General features: G+C 43.0%; 1 non-coding gene and 1 pseudogene across 1 annotated transcript; both read left to right on the top strand.

Annotated features, from left to right (window-relative positions):
* The first annotated feature begins 4047 nt into the window (after positions 1 to 4047).
* Positions 4048 to 5022, top strand: LOC116813824 (mitochondrial nicotinamide adenine dinucleotide transporter SLC25A51-like; annotated as a pseudogene).
* A 9236-nt stretch (positions 5023 to 14258) lies between these two features.
* Positions 14259 to 14447, top strand: LOC116814050 (U2 spliceosomal RNA). Its single transcript, XR_004371147.1, has one exon. It is a non-coding gene; the product is annotated as a U2 spliceosomal RNA (small nuclear RNA).
* The last annotated feature ends 12018 nt before the right edge of the window (positions 14448 to 26465 follow it).

The raw sequence follows: 26465 nt of genomic DNA, 5'->3' as shown, positions 1-26465 counted from the left end.
TAAGGGTAGTAGAACCAGCTTGAACCCTGTGATGGCAGTGTGACCTTATGGTTTTGGGGTTTTGTTTTTTTCAGATGGGGCCTCACTATGTTGTCCAGGCTGGTCTTGAACTCCTAGGCTCAAGGAATTCTCCTGCCTCAACCTATTGAGTAGCTGGGATTATAGGCACTCACCACTGTGCCCAGCTTTTTTATGGTTTTTGATAGGTAGGTAGGTAGATAGATACTTAGATACATAAATACAGATGATAGAGATGCTTAGATACAGAAACGAATGTGTGTGTGTGTGTGTGTGTGTGTGTGTGTGTGTGTGTGTGTGTGTTGTGTGTGTGTGTGTGTGTGTGTGTGTGTGTGTGTGTGTGTGTGTGTTCCCTGGCTCTGTCTAGTGAAAGGGCCTAGGAGCAGTGAGCACAGCCCAATTGCAATGAGCACATCTAGCACTCAGCTCTTGTTCTTAAATATCATTCTCTCCAAAAGTCAACCCAGGCTTCTTGGAGAAATGGCTATTTCCAAGGCTGAGGCAGGAAAATTATAGGATGACCTGGAAGATCTTGTTGATCCAGAAATCAAGGAAATGCTCGAAGACTGATGAGGCATGTCAAAGGGATACAGGAGCCAGTTTGAAGGGGCCCTCAGTGGCCAAGTCTGAGGCAATTTGAGTATGAAAATAAATTGTGATTACAACTTATTATAACACATTGAATGAAACAGGAAACCGTGAGTCCATGTTGATATAAATAAATTCAAAATTTGGCAAGGAACAGGATATTTACAGTTTCAAAGTGCCTCCCCACAAAACACTTATTAACTAAATAGTGATTAACTACACATGGTCGAAGAGTAAAAGCCTAGCACCACCTTAAATCAGGTGATCAAGTAAACAGCATAATAAATGGGATAAATCAACATTGTGTGCTCCCTGATAGGAGGCAATGAGGAAAACACAGTATTGGTTCCATAATAATCAAATAACTGTCTGTATTCTTCAAAAGTATCAAGGTTAGATGACACCTAAATCCAATGCTGGATTCCAAACTTGTTTTGTTTTGTTTTTAACCATTTAAAACAGTTGGCAAAACTTGACTGGGTCTGAGGATTAGATGGTAGAAATGTATCAGTGTTAGTTTCCTGGCTTGGATGAGTGGGCTATGGTGACGTGGGAGAATGTCCTTGTTTGAGAAAATGAATACTGAAGTTTTCAGCGGGGGTAAGCATTAGTTTGGCAACTTACCCTCAAATCGTTACCAAAAAGAAAGAGGTTTTTTTTCTGCAGTTGCAACTTTTCAGTCAACTCCTTCAAAATAAAATCTGTATTAAAAAGAAACTACCAGCCAGGGGCCGTGGCTCATACCTGTAATCCCAGCATTTTGGGAGGTTGAAGTGGGAAGATCACTTGAGCTCAGGAGTTCGAGACCAGCCTGAGCAACATGGGGAGACCTCATCTCTACAAAAAATACAAAAATTAGCTGGACATCGTGGCACTTGCCTGGAGACCCAGCTACTCAGGAGGCTGAGATGGGAGGACAAATTGAGCCCCTGAGTTCAAAGCTGCAGTCAGCTGTCACTGCATCACTGTGCTCCACCCTGGGCAACAGAGCAAGACCTTGTCTCAAAAGAAAGAAAGAGAGAAAAGGGAGAGAAAGAGGAAGGAACGAAGGTCATCAACTAACGTAAACTGAGGGTATCTCTGTTGCTCAAAATCTAAAGTACCTAACAATCGAGACTGAGATCTTTCCCTTGACTGGCACTCCCAAAATATTATTTAATAATATTACTCCTTTATCTCATAACCTTAACTATTATTCCATATCTCTTATTGTATCCTTTACAAAACATGGTTGACAAAATTAGGGCCCAACACTTTTATTTTTCCTTGTCCTCTTTTGAATATCTTTGCTGTCATTTATTTTCCATTTAGAATTGAAGTAGTGTAGCCATAAACATAATCATCCCCTTTGACCTGGTACTTCCATGCCTGAGAATTTTGTCCCAGAAAATAACTCAGAAGAAGACAAAAGAAATGCAAATGATCTTCATTACCACATTACTCATGTAATCCCATAGTTTTGCCTGTACTCAAGCATAACGTTACAAGAAATAAAGCAATCCTATTACTGGCCCAACACAAAGGCAAATGGCCCCCAGAAGATGGTGAACATATTTCCTCAGTTTTCATCCAGACATTGTAGAGGGCAACTGTTGCTTTTACCTGCCCAGCATTCATTCCTCTTTCTTCTGGTAACAACACCTTGAGTTTGCTTTGAGCAATTACCCCTCTGCCATTGTACACAGGCTACAAGTGACTGTCCAAGAACCCTGACTTCCCCTGGCCAAGCCCAGCTAAACCAGAGACTGAGGCTAATTTATCCTGAGGGCCTAATGCTGGAGAATGGCCATTAGTTCCTTCCCCCTGGAGCTCTGAAACTTCTCTGTTTCTGCCCTAAGTCTAGTTCATGCATTTATTTTTAAATCCTGTGACCTACCCATATTTTTTCTTTCCTTTTTTTTTTTTTTTTGTGGTGGAGGAGACAGGGTCTCACTTTGTCACCCAGGCTGGAGTGCAGTGATGTGATCAGAGTTCACAGCAGCCTCAACCTCCTCAGGCTCAAGCAATCCTCCCACCTCAGCCTCCAGAGTAGCTGGGACCATAGGCACAAGCAACTGTGCCTGGCTAATTTATTTTTTGTAAATACGGGGTCTCACTATGTTGCCCAAGCTGGTCTCGAACTCCTGGACTCAAGTGATTCTCCCACCTTGGCCTCCGAAAGTGCTGGGATTATAGGCCTGAGCCACCATGCCCAGCCCCATATTTTTTCAATGCTTAAGTTATGTGTATTTGGTTTGTTTTTTCGTTTGTTTTTAAGACAGGGTCTCACTCTCTGTTGCCCAGGCAGGAGTATGATCTCGGCTCACTGCAGCCTCAACCTGCCAAGCCCAAGTGATCCTCCCACCTTAGCCTCCTGAGTAGCTGGGACTACAGGCAGGCACCATCATGCCCAGCTAATTTTTGTATTTTTTGTAGAGACAGGTGTCTCCCTACATTGCCTAGGCTGGTCTTGAACTCCTGGGCTCAAGTGATCCCTCCACCTAGGCCTCCAAAATGCGGGGATTATAGGTGTGAACCACCACACCCAGCCTAGTTTCTATTTTGTGAAACCATAAAACCCTCACTGTCCATCCAGATTCTTCCATGAATACATTTCCAAAATTTTTTTTTTACGTTTTCCTTCCTTCGTCTTTTTTTTTTTTTTTTTTTTTTTGAGACGGAGTCTCGCTCTGTCACCCAGGCTGGAGTGCAGTGGCGCAATCTCGGCTCACTGCAAGCTCCGCCTCCCGGGTTCACGCCATTCTCCTGCCTCAGCCTCTCTGAGTAGCTGGGACTACAGGCGCCCACCACCATGCCTGCCTAATTTTTTTTTTTTTTTGTATTTTCAGTAGAGACGGGGTTTCACCGTGGTCTCGATCTCCTGACCTCGTGATCCGCCCGCCTCGGCCTCCCAAAGTGCTGGGATTACAGGCTTGAGCCACCGCGCCCGGCCCTTTGTCTTTTAAAAAAATATTTCCTCTTCCTTTCCTCCAGAGTACATGGTTCTTCTCACATTACCCATAAAGTGAAATCATCTCCAACCTGACAGAAGTAGCAGGTCCTTACCATACTTCATGGGGGAAGCATTTACCTTTGAGATTCTTCAGAGGAGAACAACTACCAGAAAAACAAGCCTTTCTCTTTCTGACATCGACTACCTCTCATAGCAAATTTTTAAAGTATTCTACTAACAGTTCTCTTCATTCTGTCTATAAAATATCTTCTCTAACAAAAGGTGAAAAGGGAAAGAAAAAATGGGTGTGAAGGTGAAAGAAAATCTCATCTTGGAAATGGACACCTGGAGAATGGAAATCCAGTTATCAAAATTGACTTGAGAAGAGAGAACCTAACGAACAATAACAATGGAAGTAATTGGGAACATTATCAAAAAGCTATCATCCTGCCAAACTCCAGGCTCAGATGATGTTACAGGTTTAAGAAAGTCCCTCATGAAAAAGAAAGATCTTAAGCAACATGATGGATTCAGAAGCTCATGAAAAGAGGCTGCCAATACTAACATCTTCAAAACAAGATATATCCTCGTATTACAAATGTTGGTGAAATGAAGCATTATTTGTGTGGCTGCTTTGCAGCCTTCAACATCACAATCACATTTCCCATTCAGAAGGTCCTCTTTTGACAACAGCTGTATAGCATCAAAACTCACGATGCAATACTTCGGTTGAGAAGGGATGGATTTCGAAACTTGTATCATGGAATCCTTCCCCTATTGATGCAGAAGACAACTACACTTGTACTTATGTTTGGTCTCTATAAGGATTTATCCTGCCCTCTCCACAAACATGTCAGTGCTCCAGAGTTTGCAGCCCATGGTGTGGCGGCATTGCTTTCAGGGACAACAGAAGCAATTTTCACTCCACTGGAAAGAGTTCAGACATTGCTTCAAGACCACAAGAATCATGATACATTTACCAACACTTATCAGGCTTTCAAGGCACTGAAATGTCACTGAATTGGAGAGTATTATTGAGGCTTGGTGCCCATTCTTTTCTGGAATGGACTCAGCAATGTCTTGTTTTTCGGCCTTCGAGGTCCCAATAAGGAGCACCTGCCTACCGAAACGACTCACAGTGCTCATTTGGTCAGTGATTTTATCTGTGGAGGTCTATTGGGTGCCATGTTGGGATTCTTGTTTTTTCCAATTAATGTTGTAAAAACTCACATATGGTCTCAGATTGGTGGGGAATTTCAGTCTTTCCCCAAGGTTTTCTAAAAATTTGGCTGGAATGGGACAGAAAACTGATAAATCTTTTTAGAGGTGCCTATCTGAATTACCATCGGTCCCTTATTTCTTGGGGCATAATCAATACAACTTATGAGTTCTTGTTAAAGATTATATGCAAAAAAAATCAGTTAAGTGCCATTTATCAACTGAATAGAACTTCTAAGAAGAATGCAGCTTGGCCTCTTTCTTAATTGGCCAAATACAAGTTGGTGTCATGACTCCAGGCCACAGTGAGTTATGGGCAAAGCTGTTTTCCTTAAGCATCAACAAAACAGAATAAAAGGTTCCAACAGCAAAAAAAAAAAAAAAAAGAAAATCCCATCTTGCCACATTTGGAAGAGAGTAAATTAGAAATAATTTAAGTGTCCAAGAGATTGGTACAAGAACATCTACTTAACGAAGCCATTAAAAATAATTATTATAAGTCCAGGCGTGGTGGCTGGAGCCTGTAATCCCAGCACTTTGGGAGGCCAAGGCAGGTGGATCACCAAAGGTCAGGAGTTTAAGACCAACCTGGCCAACATGGTGAAACCCCTTCTCTACTAAAAATACAAAAAAGTAGCCAGGCATGGTAGTGGGTGCCTGTAATCCCAGCTACTCAGGAGGCTGAGGCAGGAGAATCGCTTGAACCCAGGATAGGGAGGTTGCAGTGAGCCAAGATCAAGCCACTGCACTCCAGCCTGGGCAATAAGAGTGAAACTCTGTCTCAAAAAAAATAAAAATTAAAAATCATTATTATACCATATGCCAGATAATTATTACACCATAACCAAACAGAACCCCAATACTTACCAAATAGAACACCTTGCTATAACAGCAAGAGTTCCCCAAGGAAAAGAATAAATACAAGATGGAGCATGAAAAATCAGCCATAAACAAAAATGGCTGCCTTGGTGGCATACTACAAAAAACTGAAAACCTCTTATAGAAGGGCAAGAAACTTCCTCATAGAAGAAGGAGACTGCCAAGAGAGTGATTAAAATCCATGAACAAGTGAATTCTTAAACTCTACTAGCTTTTGTTTTATATCTGCCCAGCCCAACTTTGTCCTCACTTTTTCTAGGAGCAAATTCATGCAAGGTAACTGACCTGGACTGGAATCCTGGCGGAACCTTCTTCCTGCCTGCTGTGATGGTCTAGGGATGAGCTTGTGACTCAACTAGGGAGATGTTTCTTCTGGAGCCAGTAGGAAATCCTGTTCCCTCTTTGATCTTAAGCTATACTCATGTAACCTCAGCTTGGTCAGCAGCCATCCCACCTTATGGAGGAGTCTGAGAGAATGATCACGGATAAGCCAATCCCAGGATGCACGAGCCTTCCCAAGTGTCTGCAGCTGCCCTCAGTCTCGCAGCACAGCAGTTTTGTGATACCTTCCATCAAAGCCTCATTTCTCCTTAAATTGGATGAGATTCTGCCACAGGTGAGAGTCCCACCTGATACCATCATCCACCTAAACAAACAGTGGCCAAATGCATCTCTGGAATCACTGTCATTTCCAGAGTGTTTGCATGACTTCTGGTACCCAGTAATTTCAACCTCAGTGGAGGTCTAAAGTGACTCGCTTGCATAGCTACATCCTTCAGCTAAGCACAGCTAAGACACAACTAAGACACATGCAAGCAAAAATCCAAGGAGCTATCCGAGCCCACACCTAGAAATTCCCTTATTAATTAACCCCCTTTTCTCTCTTTGGGCCATGCAAAACCACAGTATCTTCAGAATCTTGCCTACACTAATGACCTTTATACTATCATACAGAAATCATTTATTGTGTTTAAAAAATAATGTATTGGCCAAGCGCAGTGGCTCACACCTGTAATCCCCGCACTTTGGGAGGCCGAGGCGGACAGATCACGAGGTCAGGAGATCGAGACCACGGTGAAACCCCGTCTCTACTAAAAATACAAAAAATTAGCCGGGCGTGGTGGCGGGCGCCTGTAGTCCCAGCTACTCGGAGAGGCTGAGGCAGGAGAATGGCGTGAACCCGGGAGGCGGAGCTTGCAGTGAGCCGAGATCACGCCACTGCACTCCAGCCTGGGTGACAGAGCGAGACTCCGTCTCAAAAAAAAAAAAAAAAAAAAAAAATACTAAAAATTAGCTGGGCATGGTGGTGCATGTCTGTAGTCCCAGCTACTTCGGAGGTTGAGGCGGGAGGATTGCTTAAGGCAGGAGGGCTGCAGTGAGCCCTGATCATGCGACTGCACTCTAGCCTGGGTGACAGAGTGAGACCCTGTCTCAAAAATAGTAACAATAATGTACTAAAGAAAAAAGCCTCAAAATTAATTAGCACCTACTCCAGCACAGCTGTCCCTTTTTTTTATTTTGCCTGGTCTGGAGTTGTCATTCTGTATAGCAAGGGCCACACCTAAACGGCCCTTATGGACACAAAAGCCAAGGTCAATAAAGACTGAGGAAGGTAGGCTGATAATTTGAAAAGAGAATAAAAATAACTTCTGACTGCTTCAAGCCTTTAACTGTGGGATCAGGCCAAGTTTACTTAAACCTCAGGGGCAATGTTTAAAATAAGACTCACCGTGTGTGTTTTAAGTTGCGACTGTCAAAAATTATTTACTTAATTCAAATTTGCTATTGAAAGTTATGAGAGGACAAGCAATTGTGACAGCTATCTGGAGCGCCATAAGTTATCCTAAGATTTTATATTGTCTGAACATAAGTTTTTTGTTTGTTTGTTTTGTTTTGTTTTTTAATGAGACGGGTTCTCGCTCTGTCACCCAGGCTGGAGCGCAGTGGCGTGATCTCAGCTCGCTGCAACCTCCACTTCCCAGGTTTGAGCAATTCTCCTGCCTCAGCCTCCCAAGTAGCTGGGAATATAGGCACGCACCACCATGCCCGGCTAATTTTTGTTATTTTCAGTAGACACGGGGTTTCACCATATTGATCGGGCTAGTCTCGAGCGCCTGACCTCAGGTGATCTGTCCACCTTGACTCCCAAAGTGCTGGGATTATAGGCATGGGCCACCCGCCCGGCCATATTGTCTGAACATAAATTTAATGCAAGGTGGGAAATGAAAGGGAAAATAAAACAGAGGAAAAATCCATTTAGAATGAGTAATAATAGATGAACTTTACGAATTATCACTAGCTCTGATAATAGGCATATTTTGTGACTTTCTAGAACATTCAAAAAATGTTTTATAAACATAGATGTATATGTGTGTATGTGTATAGACAGAGAGAGAGTTAATTTTATGTGTCAACTTCACTGTACCACATCCTCAGTTGTTTGTTCAAACATCAGTCTGGATGTTTCTATGAAGGTGTTCTTTAGAAGTTATTAACTTTTAAATCAGTAGATTTGAACAAAGCAGATTACCCTCCATAATAAGGGTGGGCCCCATCTAATCAATTTAAAGCCTTAAGAGCAAAACACTGAGGTCCCCTAAGGAGAAGGAATTCTGCCTTCAGATTCGAGCTGCAACATCAACTCTTGCTGGAATTTCCAGCCTGCTGCCCTGCCCTGCATATTTTAGACTTGCCAGCCCCCACAATTGCATGAGCCAATTCCTTAAAATACCTCCTCACTGCCCTCTGCCTCTCTGTATATATATCCTATTGCTTCTGTTTCTGTGGAGAACCCTGACTAATCTAATAGATGTGTGTGTGTGTGTGTGTGCCACAAATTTGTATTCCAAAGGTATAAAGTCAGGCTCTGGAGTAGAATACTTTGACACACTCTTTATGAAACTAGGAAACTATGGAAAGACAAAATAATACAGGACAGAGGTTAGAACTTTACATGTAATTTTGGCCAGGAGCGGTGGCTCACGCCTGTAAATCTCGGAACTTTGGGAGGCCGAGGCGGGTGGATCACTTGAGCCCAAGAGCTCCAGACCAACCTGGCCAACATGGAGAAACCCCGTCTCCATAAAATATACAAAAATTAGCCAGGTGTGGTAGTGCACGCCTGTAATCCCAGCTACTAGGGAAGCTGGGGTGGGAGGGTCCCTTGAACTCAGGAGGCAAAAGTTGCAGTGAGCTGAGATCGCACCACTAAACTCCAGCCTGGGCGACAGAGCAAGACTCTACTACAAAAAAAAAAAAAAAAAAAAAAAAGCACTTTACATCTAATTGTATTTGAATCCTTCACTTCAGTTGAATTAATAACATAGTGCAGGGATTTGTTTTAGTAGTATGGTTCCAAGTGATTTGCTTCACAGTTTCTCTAGAATTAAAGCCACTTCTGTTCTTAAAGGGAAACATCGATTTTAGGTTTTGCTTCTTGTTAAAGGAGCTTACACTTGATGATTTCCACAGCAAAGTGGTACTTATTTGGGGTATAAGCAGGGCTTCTCAAACTTTAGCGTGCATACAGATCACCTGGGGATCCTCTTAAAATGTAGATTCTAACCCCTTGGGTCTGGAGTGAGGCCAGGAGTCTGCATTTTTAACAAGCTCCCAGGTGGTGCTAGTGCTGCTGGTCTGGGGCCCATACCTTGAAAAAATAGAGAACCAGAGCAGTGGTTCTCCAGCTGGAGTGGGCATCAGAATCATCTGCAGGGCTTGTTCAATAGCTGACTGCTGGGTCCCACCCCAGAGTTTCTGATTCCCAGGTGCTGCCAATGCTGCTGGTCTGGGGATAATACTTTAAGAAACACAAGCTAGTAATGTTTCCCTTATCATGAGAATCACACTTTTAAAACTACAAATTCCCATGCTCCTCTCTTCAGGAGTCTGATTCAATAAATTTAGGGCAAACCCAGGAATCTATGTTCTTAACAAGCATCCTAGATTGCTCATTGAAAGGTGAAATCCTGAGCCAAAGTGTTGTCTTAATCCTGATGGTCTTCAAAATGTGTCAATACAGAAGTGTGAACCCCACCTGGACCCCCTAAATCCCAATTTTGGATGGGGGGATAGTATCTATTAATACATATTTTTAACATGTGATTCTGACATATCAAAGAGCTGAGAGCCACTGAACTGGAGCCACAGCCCCCAGTTCTGGCTGCATATTAGAGATTTTTTTAAGCCCTCATTCCCTTGAGTATCACCTGCCCCAGGTTCTCATTGAATTAGCCTGGGGTGGGATCCTGGTTGGTTTTTTTTTTTTTTTTAATACTCCCAGTAGGTTTAAGGTTCAGTGATGGCTGAGAACACTGAATTGGAGCTTTAGCCTCTGGTCAGCTTCAGGACAAATTAGCCCCTTCTTCCGTGAGGGCTCCTTCTCTCCTAAAATCCAGAGCAGACTGAGCAAAGCAACCCATCCACTCCTCCTCCCCCTTGTGCACATCCTAGACACACTTGGTCTTCTAGGGGAGGACACTTCTCTGTGAAGAAGCACCCCTAAGCCCTGTCTGACCATAGCATTTCAAAATAAGTGAAAAAGGTGACCTCCTCCATTTCAAAGTCAGGACAAAACTCATTCACTTATTGATTCATTTACAATATCTATTACGCTCCTATTATGATCCAAGCACCCAACTACAGGTTGCAAATATAACTAACAAGTCCCTGTTTTTAAGGAGCTGACAATCTGGTAAAAGATTCAAGCACAGGCCGGGCGCGGTGGCTCACGCCTGTAATCTCAGCACTTTGGGAGGCTGAGGCGGGCCGGTTACGAGGTCAGGAGTTCAAGACCAGCCTGACCAATACGGTGAAACCCCATCTCTACTAAAAATACAAAAATTAGCCAGGCGTGGTGACACGCACCTGTAATCCCAACTACTTAGGAGGTTGAGGCAGGAGAATTGCTTGAACCCGGGAGGTGGAGGTTGCAGTGAACCGAGATTGTGCCATTGCACTTCAGTCTGGGTGACAGAGCAAGACTCTGTCTCAAAAAAAAAAAAAAAAAAATACAAGCAAATGAATACTCCTCAACTCAACATTCCTATTTCCTGAAATTTAGGTGACGGAAGGGGGCACTCTAAACTTCCCTTCAGCATTAGGGAGATGACAACAGGTGTGTGACCTACTCTACCTTCTTCCAGTTGCAAGCCCCCAACCCACCACACTGGGAGGTAACTGTGTCATTTAATAATCCCGCTGACCAGATGTGTCCTTTGATTGCTATTCCAATGCAGATATATCTCCATTATAGAGATAGTTAGATGGGTAAATAGATAGATAGATAGATAGATAGATAGATAGATAGATAGATAGATAATAGATAGATAGATAGATAGATAGATAGATAGATAGATAGATAGATAATAGATAGATAGATAGATAGATAGATAGATAGATAGATAGATAGATAGATAGATAGACACACACAGCAAGACAGGAAGTTGATGCTAATTTAACAAAGGCAGTTCTGTTTTTGCCATAAACTGAAATACCCACAGGAAGAACCATTACTGTATCCCAGAACATACGCTACCCTGGTGATAAGTCCAGAAATGGCACAGTTCACCAAGAGGCCTGACACTCTCTGAGCCAAAGTTTCCTCCCTGCTGCTTCTCTGTAAGCCACCTTTTCATCGTAGACGTAAGTCAGGGAATAACAGCATCTTGTTGGTGCGGGAATGGCCAGACTGCACTCATGAGCAATTGCTCACACAGTGAGAGCATCTCGGGTTCCTGATACCAGAAGTTATCAATCAGCCAGCTGTTTGGTCATTTTTCGTTAAAAGTACATAAAATATTTCCCAGTGCTTCTCATCATCCCTCTTAATAGAAATGTTTCTACTGATTACCCACAGCCATGTCGTCAAATGAACCACGGTTGGCTGTTAACATCTGGAGGGGAGGGTATTGGCGAGCAGAATTTTAATTTACTTAAGAGTTTAATGAATCTCATTTTGGCAGGAGGAAGTCAGGAGCAGGCATCATAACACCATCTAATCTGTCACAAGCTGTTTTTCCCTTTCCTCAATCAATCCATTTATTCCTTTCAACATCCCCAAAGGGTCAAGACCCTGTAGCTAGAAAAAATCATATATTATGTGCCTCACTTTTCTTTCAGTGAAAAATGTTTCCCATTGCTTTCTCTTAATTTACCGCTTTCCCCCTTTAAACTGAACAGTTTGTGACTAGCTGAAGGGTCTAGCTTAGCTGTAACATTTAATACACACAGTCTTAAGGCTTTGCTGCAAAGCAAATTAATTTTCTAGGAAAACTGACAAGATTAACAAGTCTCCACTGAAGTCAGTTTCCAATGAGCAAAGCAGAACTCTGTTAGATGACCCCTCAACTTCTTCAGCTTATTTCTGGGTTGGATGAATTTTGATTTTATTTGTGGGAAACTTTTCTTTTATGAAATGAGATTTCCTCTTGTACAAGAAGAAAGTCAATGGTGTGAGTGGAGATATTGCTCAGCTGCTTGCCTGCTATAAAACCTGGACAAGTTACCTAAGCTCTGTAAGCCTCAGTGCCTCATCAGTAAAATAAAGCCAGGATAGCACTGACATCGTGGGCTTATACTGAGAATTAAATGACAGCAGCTGGACATGGGGCTATGTGTCCTGCTTGGCTTGGCCCTAGAGTTGCTGCTAATATTTTACTGCTGTAAAATATTTGCTGCTAATATTTTACTGCTGTTATTTTTGGGACTAATAAGGTGGGGTTTGGATGAAGTTACATACAAGCAACTATTTGTTTACTTTTCTTATGAGTAATATTTGTATCTTAAGTTGTCAGATCACAGCTATCTGCTTGTACACGTGCTCTTTTCAGCAACTAGATCTTTGGGTGAATTTGTAAGGTGGTTCAGAGAGGCACAGGCTTGCTTTGCCAACGTGAGAAAGAGAGCTGTTTCTCAGGGAGAGGTAGCAGTTCACGAATAAGGAGCACTCCATTGTACTTTACCTCAAAGTGGAAAAATTTTTCTTTACTCCTTTGAACAGAAGCAAAATAATAGTGTTGAAGCTTTAAAATAGTGTAGAAAAAAAAATGCTACCCTTTAATTATTTAACGATGACCCTTAAATGAAGAAAGGGGAAGATGGCCAAAAAGTATGACGTTCCGAGTGTGAGTTCCATTTCCGTTACCAATTGGTAACCTTGAGCAAGATTGTTTCCTAGTCAATAAAGTGAGGAATAACAATATTCAATTGGACTTTACCATTTTGGGATAAAAAATGAGTTACTTCATTTGAAAGAACTTTATACATTTTTAAATTATAATATTTGAAAGAAATGTAATAGTAACAAAAGTAATTTGCCATTGAGTATTCAAAGAAGAAATTCTATTTTGCATGTTGACATTGTTCCCAATTTTTACAAGAGGAAAATGGATGGTTCTACTGTGCACAAACTGTGATGTCCAGCGTTGCCTTAGCTATCGATCCAAGCAGATGGAGAAGAATTAATGGATTCTCAAAGCCGGGGTCACAAGCAGGTGTCACCAGGAAATTCTGTGCTGCTGCCTAAAGACAGAGGCAAAGATGATAAACTAGAGGGGAAAGAAAGGGGCAGCCAATCCTCTAAGGTGTCTTCAAGGGTCAGAGAGTCTAAGGTGAGGGTAAACTGTAAATAACATTTCCTGGGTAGCATAGCTGAATTTGTGGGTTTGTGGCAGGGTGTTAAAATGAAAGCCTCATGCAATTTAACTTCAGTTTGATCATAACAAAAAGTTTCTATTTTTTGTACCATTTGCAATCACACAGATATCTTTGCTTTCATAACAGTTTTTCTATTATTTCTTCCTTTCCAACATCCTTCACCCCTTATAAAATCTACCTTGGGAGAGTTTGTTGGCTTTCTTAAAGTCATTTCATAGACAACGTAAATATAGTGTAGCAAAACACTTCACACCTCTCTCCCAAAAAGAAAACTATTTTATTTAAAAAAAAAAAAAGGAAAATCGGTCCCATGATGAAGTCTAGAAGTTATACCGGCTTTTTAATTAAACATTTTGGTTTCCTTCCTCACAAAATTAATACTTTATACATTCAGTTTAACTGCTAAAGAAAATATACACTGATCCATACTGCCAGATAAAAGTAGTCCACGTGGACAAATGACAGAGCGTAAGGCCAACAGTCATTCAGAAAGATCAATAGGTATATATTGTCACAGGTTTGCAGACATGCTCCAGGCCTCGATGAACCAAAGCAGCTGAATTATTATCTGACTCACTGTCCCCATGCCTCCCGAGCCTATGTATACATATAAGGTCACATTAATATTAATTCCAAGTGACAGTAGCTCCTAGCACCTCCAGTGTAACACCAGGACCTTAGCCACTCTTCCCAAATCTCCCTTGGTCATTTCTGGGAGTCTCCAGAGTGATGTCTCAGGCATGTCCTGTAACAAATCCACCCATGTTTGCCTGCTCCTGCTGTCACTGCTGGCTATCCACTGGGACTGCATACTAGACTGCGGGCCCAGATGGAGAACAGGCATATGCTATCTCCTTCCACTATTCTTGGCCCTTCTATCCTCCTATTTCCTCAACAAAAGAAGCAAGAGAAACTAACAAAAACTCTCTCCTCCTTAAGTTGAAAAAAAAAAAAGGCTCATTGCTTTTTGGCCTTTTGGCCTTTGGCTAAGATCAAGTATAGTATGTGTTCTTATCAGTTAATATCTGATATGTCCTCTATCTGAGCACAATATACTAAGTGGATTTCTGCAGCAGGCAGATGGAATAGGAGCTCACTCTGTCCACCCGACTCATCAACCTGGTGTTGCAATACCTCCAGAAATGGTGCACTCCTCCCCCGCCCCAAAAAAAAAAAAAAAAAAAAAAAACAGGCCTAGAATATCGAATATATCAGTCAAAATAGGCCAAGTTATGCAGCAGAAACAATTGGAAATAATAGCAGTGAAGCACAGCAAAAGATTTATTTCTTGTGTCTGCTATGTGTGTGATGCAGGTGTGAGGGACTCTCTGCCCATCTGAGTCATCCAGTAAGCCCAGCTGACAGAGGCTCCATCTCTAAATGCTCCATGGCGGGCTGGGCGCAGTGGTTCACCCCTGTAATTCCAGCACTTTGGGAGGCCGAGGTGAGCACATCACTTAAGGTCAGGAGTTCGAGACCAGTCTGGCCAACATAATGAAGCCTTGTCTCTATTAAAAATACAAAAATTAGCCGGGCATGGTGGCGCACACATGTAGTCCCAGCTACTCGGGAGGCTGAGGCAGGAGAATCGCTTGAACCCAGGAGGCAGAGGTTGCAGTAAGCCACGATCATGCCACTGCACTCCAGCCTGGGTGACACAGCAAGACTCCATCTTAAAAAAATAAATACAAGGGATGTGAAGGACCTCTTCAAGGAGAACTACAAACCACTGCTCAATGAAATCAAAGAGGATACAAACAAATGGAAAAACATTCCATGCTCGTGGGTAGGAAGAATCAATATCGTGAAAATGGCCATACTGCCCAAGGTAATTTATAGATTCAATGCCATCCCCATCAAGCTACCAATTACTTTCTTCACAGAATTGGAAAAAACTACTTTAAAGTTCATTTGGAACCAAAAAAGAGCCCACATCACCAAGTCAATCCTAAGCCAAAAGAACAAAGCCGGAGGCATCACGCTACCTGACTTCAAACTATACTACAAGGCTACAGTAACCAAAACAGCATGGTACTGGTACCAAAACAGAGATATAGATCAATGGAATAGAACAGAGCCCTCAGAAATAATGCTGTATATCTACAACCATCTGATCTTTGACAAACCTGACAAAAACAAGAAATAGGGAAAAGATTCCCTATTTAATAAATGGTGCTGGGAAAACTGGCTAGCCATATGTAGAAAGCTGAAACTGGATCCCTTCGTTACACCTTATACAAAAATTAATTCAAGATGGACTAAAGACTTACATGTTAGACCTAAAACCATAAAAACCCTAGAAGAAAACCTAGGCAATACCATTCAGGACATAGGCATGGGCAAGGACTTCATGTCTAAAACACCAAAAGCAATGGCAACAAAAGCCAGAATTGACAAATGGGATCTAATTAAACTAAAGAGCTTCTGCACAGCAAAAGAAACTACCATCAGAGGGAAATGGCAACCTACTAAATGGGAGAAAATTTTCACAACCTACTCATCTGACAAAGGGCTAATGTCCAGAATCTACAATGAACTCAAACAAATTTACAAGAAAAAAACAACCCCATCAAAAAGTGGGCAAAGGATATGAACAGACACTTCTCAAAAGAAGACATTTATGCAGCCAAAAAACACATGAAAAAATGCTCATCATCACTGGCCATCAGAGAAATGCAAATCAAAACCACAATGAGATACCATCTCACACCAGTTAGAATGGTGATCATTAAAAAGTCAGGAAACAACAGGTGCTGGAGAGGATGTGGAGGAATAGGAACACTTATACTCTTGGAGAGACTGTAAACTAGTTCAACCATTGTGGAAGTCAGTGTGGCGATTCCTCAGGGATCTGGAACTAGAAATACCATTTGACCCAGCCATCCCATTACTGGGTATATACCCAAAGGATTATAAATCATGCTGCTATAAAGACACATGCACACGTATGTTTATTGCAGCACTATTCACAATAGCAAAGACTTGGAACCAACCCAAATGTCCAACAACGATAGACTGGATTAAGAAAGTGTGGCACATATACACCATGGAATACTATGCAGCCATAAAAAATGATGAGTTCATGTCCTTTGTAGGGACATGGATGAAACTGGAAACCATCATTCTCAGCAAACTATCGTAAGGACAAAAAACCAAATACCACATGTTCTCACTCATAGGTGGGAATTGAACAATGAGAACACATGGACACAGGAAGGGGAACATCACACTCCGGGGACTGTTGTGGGGGTGGGGAGAGGGGGGAGGGATAGCATTTGAAGATATACCTAATGCTAAATGACGAGTTAATGGGTGCAGCACACCAACATGGCACATGTATACATACATAACAAACCTGCACATTGTGCACATGTACCCTAAAACTTAAAGTATAATTAAAAAAACAAAAAATAAAGTGATGAATATCCAAATAAATAAATAAATAAATAAACAAATAAATGCTTCATGGCTTCTGTGGCCAGGCTCCTAACTAAAGGCTGCTTACATGTGACACAAATTATTCATGAACACATTTCATCAGCCAAAGGGTATCCCATGCCTAGCCTTAAGGGGACAAAAAGTACAATCCTACCACATGCTTGGAAGGAGAGACTCAGAACGTTTGTGAATAGTGCTGAGGCACCCATTCCAATTGATGTTCACCCCCGCGAGGTGTGCACACAGCAAACTCTGAACCAGAGTCTGAGTTCAGCTGCAGCTCTTGCTATACTTAGGAGATGGTAAAATCACTGACTTTGGAAATTGAATCTGTCATCCTAATTTTGTAGGTACCTGCTTTGTAGGCCTTACATAACCTTGTGGGACCAGAGGACCAAACATAACTGAGAAGAGATATGCTGCCATATTCAAAATTTCATTTCCAAGACCCAAAGAGTACACATACCTTGGAATTTGATCCAGAAAAAAAAAAAAAGAAGAAGTATTTTTTACTTTCTACTATGTGTAGTGAAACAGCCACACCTACATTTAGGAGTTGTCACAGTTCCTGAGCATCTGAGATGACATTACCACACAGTCTTTAATTCTGTTGCCTCTTACCCTCACACGTGCTCTGTTAGAAAGATATCTCCATTTGCGAATGAGAATTGGGGTGATGAATAATTTTCTCCTGTTTGCCATTCCCTGTGTTTTTCAGTTTGGCCTTACTGGCATATTGACCTTACTGACATATTTTGTTCTTCAATGGGCCGTATTGTCTTTCTTCTTTTCTTTCTCCTTTGGTCTCCCTTTACTGTTGTTTGTTTGTTGTTCAGAGAACACATTTTGCAGCCAACCCTAAACCTCGGTCCTGATTGGCTTTTTCTTCCCAGGCCTCAAGCATCTCCTGTCTGGCTCCACCTACCTTCATCCTGATACTGCAGGTAGGCGTCTCCTTGACACCAGCTCCAGAGCCCAGGAGCTGTTCTGCCCAAGATCCACCAGGCTCCTTTGTGCCAGCAGACCCAGGTGTGAATGCAGGTTAAATCCCTTACAAAGGGTACAATGTTGAGGTTGTATATCCTTCAGCCTGACACAGGAATATTAGGGTCATAGGAAGGATATCTTGCCCTGGCCTGCAGGGAGGGCTAGTGTCAGGATGAGAGGAGAGAAAGAATGTAAAAGGACTTCTGCAAATCAGAAGGCATCAAACAACGACCAATGTTAGTTTACTTTCCTTGCCTCCCATGATGTCCCTAGGCACCTCTCCCTCTGAAACCTCACAGCACCCTTTTTCCAGTCTAGCCCTTATCCTCCTGTGCTGAAATTGCCCCTTGACTTGTAAATCTTAAGGCACTTGTGAGTGTCTTAGGGCCAAGGGCTCTGTCTAATTGCACTCGGTGCATCCGATAGGCCCTCAATGAATGATTGCTGAATGAATGAACCAAAGACCCTCTCCAAACTCCCAGCCCAAAGGGCTAAAGTTAAAAGAAGCTAGTTAAACCGTTTTGGGGGTCTTAATAACAATAGGGCAAGTACGTTCATGTAAATTGGTAAATGAAACCTTTCTGAGAAATGTTTATAATCTTGTAAATGTATAACTTGCAATACTCATTGTTTTAAGGGATTCTATTCAGTAGTCTGGAGAGAGAGAAAGAACTAGAATTCAGAATGTGTCTGAGCCCCTAACTTTCCAGGTTCACCTTTTATCCAAAATAAAATATCCACCTGGAACCCTGCTTTCAGGTGTAAAAGATGCCTATCTGAGGAGTTAGTCACTTGGCATGCTGAAACTTCAGCTACTCCAGCGTTCAAGACTTGGGCGCCTCGTAGGAGTCCCAAATTAGCCTGTTGCTAAGTACGGACGTATACAAAACTCCCCTTTACGTAACAGAGCATTAACGCCTACTTTATCTCCTACCTCATCATCTGTCACAGTCAAAAAATGGCAGCACAAATTCAAATTCCAAGGAAATTAAAAAAAAACATACATTGCATAGGAATCCCCTTTGAAAGCATGACCTGAATAAAACTCCTTTGAGCTGTCTTCTGGATTAGGTAAAATGGGACAGAGAAAGGACAGAAATAAGTGAATTTCTGTGGATCCAAAAAGCCTAAAAAAAGTTATTTGGGTGAGTTATGTCCTGTATCCCACACCTGTTGAAATAGCTCAAATCCAAAAGTCTTGAGAATGTTTCAGATTCAAATTCTGAAAACTTGAGACTATATTAGTATTATTTCCATATAGGAAGAAGCAATATATTTTCTGCCAAAATATGTGTAAAATTCCCCCTCTCCCTACTTCTAATTTTCTGCCCATAAAATCAATCTACTTTTATATAGTACCTGTTCATATGTTCTAGGGAAGTGTTAAACCATTTTGAAATCTAGACTTGTTTGAAGTTTAAGAAATGTTTATTCTAAATAGCCAGCACTTCCTACAAATATGGGTAATAATCTTTAAATCAGAAAATTTATACTATCAGCCAGGCATGGTAGCTCATACCTGTAATCCCAGCACCTTGGGAGGCCAAGGCAGGCAGATCACTTGAGGCTAGGAGTTTGAGACCAGCCTGGCCAACATGGTAAAACCCCATCTCTACTAAAAATGTTTAATATAAAAATTAGCCAGGCATGGCGCACGCCTATAGTCCTAGCTACTTGGGAGGCTGAGACATAAGAATTGCTTGAACGTGGGAGGCGGAGGTTGCAGTGAGCCAAGACTGTGCCACTGCACTCCAGCCTGGGCAACAGAGTGAGACTCTGTTTAAAAAAATAAAATAAAATTTAAAAGATTTATACGATCACTTTAGGATAAACTAACATAAAATTACATTCTCTCTTAAGCAGTGTTGGTTTCCTGCATAAGCCAAAATAATTAATGTAATCCTCCTAATTGATTTATTCCATATTTATTAAACATCTATAATGTGCTACTGTTCTGGGTGTTGGGGATATAGCAATATATCCTCAAAAGTCCATACCAATAGGGAGTTTACATTCTAGCAGCAAGAGAACAAACACAAGCAAAATATGTAAGTTAGATGGTGGAAAGTGCTGTGGTTGATGGCATTAACGGCCCTAACTCTTCATTCTCCCTCTCTCCATTCCCTTTGTCAGGTTTTCTGCAGTGAGTGGGGCTTTTTCCCCTTTCCCTTGACTTTGAGGTTGGCCATGTGACCTGCTTTGACCAACAGAATGAGGTAGAAATGACAGCATGCCTGCTCCTGGCTATTTATTCTAGAGAAACAAGAGGCTTTCATGACTCCAAGGCCTTTCTTGCTGTTTTGCCATTGCCATGAGAACATGCCCAGGCTGGTCTGCTGGTCCAACGAGATAAGAGATACAGAGCAGAGCTGCTTCAGGGAAGCTTCCTCAGTCCCACTCAGAGCCCCATGAGACTCTCAGATGCACATATGAGCCCAGCCAACATAAGCAGAGCCACCCAATGTGCCCAGCCTAGATCTGCTGACCTCCAGTGGACCCCAGATGCATGAGCTAAAATAATAAATGGTCATTGTGTGAGGCTGAGTTTGGGGGCTGTTTGTTATACCTTGGTAGTTAACCAATACAAGTGCTTTAAAAAAAAAAAAAGAAAGAAAACAGTAAAGGGGATAGAGGGTACTGCGTGGTAGTGGTGATGCTGGGGTCAATTTCAAATATCTTCCTTGTATACAGTTATTTTTAAAATATAACACTTTATTAATGACTCTAAAGATACCTCTCTTTCCAATGATTGAGAGGTTCTTATGTTCGTTACCTGGTGCCTCCATTATGTATTTGGTACTCTCACCCAGGACCCAAACAAATACGAGGCAAAAAAAAAATTGCTAATGTGTTCTGGTGTGAGAAGCAGAGCAGAAATGAACACCCTTCTCCAGTTCCAATCCAGCTACACATCCCTGTTCTTTCTCATGTTTGAAGTGCAGTGTGCAAACTCAAATATTCTCTTCTTAATGTGGCATCCTGTGGTTCACTACAGCTCAATTAAAACTTTCCCCAGAGGCATTCTTTCCTAAATCATTATAAACTCACTTAAGGTTAAAGGCAGGGGGTTTAGCCAATAGAAGTCTATGGGGAAATTTGGACAATAAAGTTATTCCAATACACTTCTTGATGTAAAGAGACCATCTTTCGGCCGGGCGCGGAGGCTCACGTCTGTAATCCCAGCACTTTGGGAGGCCGAGGTGGGCAGATCACGAGGTCAGGAGATCGAGATCATCCTGGCTAACATGGTGAAACCCCGTCTCTACTAAAAATACAAGAAATTAGCCAGGCGTGGTGGCGGGCGCCTGTAGTCCCAGCTACCTGGGAAGCTGAGGCAGGAGAATGGGGTGAACCCGGGAGGCGGAGCTTGCAGTGAGCCGAGATTGTGCCACTGCACTCCAGCCTGGGTGACAGAGCGAGACTCCGTCTCAAAAAAACAAACAAACAAAAAAGACCAGCTTTCAAAGATTCTTTTAAATTAATATAAAGGTAGGTAGTGCTGTTGTTCTGGGGAGCTCCAATCCCTTCCCAAGTAAGCCAGTGTGGTGGTGAGCATCTGTAGTCCCAGCTACTTGGGAGGCTGAGGCATGAGGATCACTTGAGCCCAGGAATTCAAGGCTGTAACGAGTTATGATCATACCATTGCACTCCAGCCTGGGTGACAGAGTGAGACCCTGTCTAAAAACAAACAAAAAAGCCTTTCCAAATTAACTACCCTACCCTCTGGTAATGTGAATGCAGGTTCCATAATAGTCCTTATATCCTCCTACCTACAAATGGGGACTAAGAAGGTGCCAGCCCAGCTTCAATTTCCCATTTCCTACAAATCCCAAACATATATTATACTTTCCATCTTTGTTACAAAATGATAGCTTCTGTGGAAACAAAGTCACTAGTCCCAGAGCACAGTTCTAGAAAATTTTAGTGGCTAGAATTGTTTCCAATACAGTCTCAGCCAAAGATGATGAACGTATAAAGGTGCAGGAAAAAAATTCCTCTGGATCCCTTGTCTTCTAGGGAGTTACCTGTGGGTGGCTCCAGCGTACTGGGGGAAAGGTGCAAGAGTAGCTGCTGCTTTTCTTTCTTTCTTTTTTTTTTTTTTTTTTTTAATTCAAAAGCCCCCACCCCTTGCAGATCCAGAGCTTCTTGATGGAGGTATTTTCAAGGGCTTCTAAAACTACTGTCTTTTCAAATGTCCTCTTCCTTTGTCCTGTATGGTTTTGAACAATTTAGATCATATTTCACAGAGTTGTGTGATGTTGGGAAAATCACTTAACTTCTCTGAGCCTCAAATTCTTCACTAATAAAATAAGAAAGTTACTCCCTGTTCTAACATGCTGCAATTTAAGTACACATGTTTAAGCTACTGATTCCAAACTAAACAAATGATAACTTTCAGCCTATTACAGGCCTATCATTCTGGACACAAACCAGCTGAGTCAAAGTAGCTCAATAAAATGAATTAGATTAGATCTTTCATCATTTTTTTTAAGTCTTAGCAGTCCTCCTTAAACCGTTTTTATGTTCGGCCTCACAACTTTTATAAGCAACGACCAAGCTGTAAGTAGTTAAGGATTTCAAAGCCCTCCTCAGACCCAAACAATTTGGCTTTTTAGACTTCTGAATAAAATGATAAGCTAAAAGGTCTGTAGGAGAGCATTAGAAGTCTTCAGCAGGCCTTTTCCCGTCTAGGCTCTTATTCGGGGACCGGGCTGATAAAATTTCCTCTGTGAACGCTTAATATCTCCAAGCCAGACCTAGTAGCTACTGGTTCCCAATCAATTGCTATTCACACTCACACATCTGCACAGATAAAGCCACTTTAAACATCATGCTGTGGGGTCCTGACATGATGACAGAGCCACCAGCTGTCGGGGCACTGCACTGAATTGGGGACACAAACCCCATTTTCCTATGTAAATTGGCCTGGACGCTGCTTCGGCCCCCAACAAAAGGGATAGTCCTGTTAAATGCGGCCATCTGGCCGTCCCCCGGCCCCGGTGACACCTCCGGGATGGGGCGAGCGGGAGTGATCTTCGGGGGGCCAGGAAGGTAGCGCGGTAGAGCGCAGCTGTCACCCCGGCCCCAGGGGTCCTGCCCACAGAGGTTGGGGGCGAGCAGATTCGCGGTGGTCTTAAGCCTCGGGGCCTGGGACGCCTGAGGGTCTCACAGCGCACTCCCGGGGTGGGGGAGGGCGCGCTTTGTTCCTGGGCCCCAGTGGGGCGAAGCGCCCGAGCCTTGGGCAGAGTCCCTGCTTCGTCCCCGGGGCCCCAGGGCAGCTCCCGCCTGGCCGAGAACAGCCGCGGGCGCCTCCATAGCAACAGCGTGGGAGCTCCGCAAACCGGGAAGGGGAGCGGGGGAGGAGGGGAGGAGGGGAGGACGAGAACAGGGAATGAGGAGAACAGGGGAGGAAGGGCGAGGAGGAGAGGAGCAGGGAGAAGGGGAGCAGGGGAGGAGCTGGGGCAGGAAGAAAGACCGGGGGCGGCGGCGTGGATGGGGGGGCAGGGGAGAAAGAGCGCGGGAGGGGGAGCGGGAGGAGCAGAGGCGGGGAGCGCCGGCGGGAGAGGGGAAGGAGTGGGGGAGCCAGAGCTGGGAGGAGCGCGGGACCGGGAGCCGGGTAGGAGCCGGGATGAGGGCGCGGCCCCGGGCGAACCAGTCCAGCCCTCCAGGGCCGGGTGCCCGGGCCAGATTCTCCAGCCGAATTCCTGCCCCAGCTGCCTGGGGGAGGGAGTCGCGGGAGCCGGAGCGGGCGGGGACCGCGTCAGGCCCGTGGGACACCGGGCGCTGGGACGAGGCGCGGGTGGCCGGGAGGGGGCGAGGTCCTGCCGCCGCTGCCGCCCACCCCAGCCCGGGAAGAGCAGCGGCTCGGGAACGGGCCTAGGGCTCACTCCCTTGGCGAGAGGACCCCCTCGGAAGCGGCACCCGCCTTCCCATCCTCACCCAGAGCAGCCCTCAGTCCCCCGGGGACGTGCAGACCCTCGTCCCCACGGGCTGCGAGCCAGGCCCCAGAGGGGAGGCGCCGGCCGCGGAGGGAATTCCGAGCTAAGGCTTGCTTTCGCCTGGAGTGTTTTCACCAGAGAATATTTTCCGTTACACAACTATTAGAAAGGTGATGTGGGTTTTCATTTTCAGTCCACCCCTCACCCCAAATCAGGGACCTCGTGGAGAAAACATATTACTAATGCTAAGCTTGGAATTTTAAACAATGTTTTCTGATAACCAGCTGAAAATTTTTGGGAGAAGCCGAGTCACAAACAGATCATCATTCTTAAGTACTGTTTGCTAAGCGCCAGCTTGCACAAGATATTTCACAAAGCTGGCGAACCGGACGCGATCCTTGCTCTCGTAGAGTTTGCCACAGAAATGGACAACAATTACATTCAGAAAGGCATTTTTGAATAGCTCTTATGACGTGGTGTTAAAGGTGTGGAAAAAAACCTTATTTCAGACATGAGTATTTCCAGAGAAAATCTATAGATAAGTGCTGTATATTTTATTTTAAAAACCATTCTAAAAAGCAAAGAGAAGAAAAATAAACTTTTGAAAGTTCTCAGCTAACATGGCCTATGGGAAAATGAAAATAAACCTAATTGAAAAAACAGCGCTCACCATAAATAGGTTTAGCTTTCAGGCAGGGAACATGGTTTGGAAAAAAAAAAAAAAAAAACAAGCAGAAAATTCACCAATCAAATATAAGGTTGTCCATGTTTCCTAAAGCAAAGGTCAAAGAATCCTCGGAAGCCCTAAAAAACACTGTTTCTGTGGATAGAGCCTGAGCTTTTGTTTTGCTGTTTGTTCTGAAAATCCAAATCGGTAACCCCTGTTTTCAGGTATTATCCAAAGGAACATTTTTTGGTTTCTTCTACCCACATACTCCCAAATTAGGCACCTACCTTAAAGTAACAGGAACTCGTGGGTTTGTAATTGTGTGATATCCCATCTGGTTTCAACTCTGTCGCTGACCAAAAAGAAAAGATGAAAAATGTAAGCAAACTTCTGTAAACTGTAAGTTTATCTATAAAACTCTAAATGTTCACTTATTTTGACATAACATTCATGACTTCTAGAATTAGATTCCCAACTAGTTGATATGTAGCATTTTGTGAGGGTTCGCTGAATTCCAGGCACTATTCTAAGCAATTTATAGACATTTGCATTTTATTGAATTCTCTTAAACTTAGAAGACAGGTACTATTATTATTCCATTTGATAGATGAGGAAACTGAAGTTTCGAAAGGGCATAAAACCTGCTCAGATTTGCCCAATAGTAGTCAACAGGGTTGGGTTGAAGACCCCAAACCTACCATCTCTGAGCAGTTAGTTTGTTCCCTGACTACACATTCCACAAGAGCAGAACCTCCCTCAAATCTCATCTAGGATAATATGGACTATAACTGTGGGCAAAAAAATCCTTATGGATTAATTAAATTTCTCACTTTTGTCCAATTTTTCTGGCAGAAGACAGACATGTAAATTCAAGAATCATTATTTTTTAAGTGTTCCTCAGCAGTTATTATCCAAGCCTTTTTCATTCAAGGAGTCGAAAACTGTGCAATAGCAATATTATAAAAAGGCTTTGAAAGATAATCATTATATTGACTTTGATATAGCAAAATGGCAGAGATAAGAGTACATTTGTTTTAAGAAATTAAGCAAGTAGACTGGCCTGGCCAACATGGTGAAACCCCGTCTCTACTAAAAATACAAAAAATTAGCCATGCATGGTGGTGGGCGCCTGTAATCCCAGCTGGGAGGCTGAGGCACAAGAGTCGCTTGAACCCAGGAGGTGGAGGTTGCAGTGAGCCAAGATGATGCCACTGCACTCCAGCCTCGGCGACAGAGTGAGACTTTGTCTAAAAAAAAAAAAAAAATCAGTAAGTAAAAAAGTTTTTAAATAAAGACATGGGATACTGCCTTCCCCCTACATTAATACTATTACTGATTCTTTGCACAAATTCTTAATGTAGCTTCACATGATTATTTAGAACTGTAACAATATTTAAAAGACATATTCTGAATTCACTCATAAACCATCTTTTTAGAATTTGGTTGTATCCTGTTGGATAACGTTGACTTGTTGCTTTATTTTCTATCAAAGTTCTGACCGTAACCTTAAATTCTTAGGCAACTACAAATTAGGAGGAATAGGCTAAGCATCATTTGATGTTTGTCTGCACATCAGTCAAGTGAGGGTTCAGAGTCATCTGCTGAATTTGGCCTCTGTAAGTGAATAATGAGAATATATCCACCTTTAAAATCTTTTGCCTTTGCATCTTTTCTTCTGTCTCAGTCAGTCCTGTGGCCCTTTCCTGGACTGGGCGAAGGGAACAACGCAGCAGTGGGTGATTGAGGAAAGGGTGCATGAAAGAAACAAAATGGGAACATTTGGGACAGAGGTGGCCAAAAGATCAGCTTTTCCCTGTGCAGTCACCAAGGCCAGGAGCTAATCGTGGGCTGGGTTCAGGATGAGGGCACGATAGGGAGACAAGGTGAGAATCACTATTGGTACTGCCAATGTTTTAAGGCGGAGCACTAAAAGGAAGGTTTTTTTCAGGTGTGGCTCAGGAGCAAGCTTGAATTTCAGTTGACTTGACTGGGAGCGGGGTAAGACCCCTCCAAGGTAAGCAGGTTCAAGAGCCCCCAGGAAGTTTTAGAGAGCAGGGACTTCCTCTGCTCTCTTCCTGCAGATCTGAAGGGGGAAAAGTGGGTGTTTGCCTGCAGCCAGAGCCATTCTCCCTGATGGCCCTGT

The sequence above is a fragment of the Hylobates moloch genome, unplaced genomic scaffold, assembly GCF_009828535.3.
Source record: "Hylobates moloch isolate HMO894 unplaced genomic scaffold, HMol_V3 SCAFFOLD_9, whole genome shotgun sequence".
Lineage (NCBI taxonomy): Eukaryota > Metazoa > Chordata > Mammalia > Primates > Hylobatidae > Hylobates > Hylobates moloch.
The sequence above is the reverse complement of the archived record's forward strand: the minus strand, read 5'-3'. Positions and strand labels throughout refer to the sequence as shown.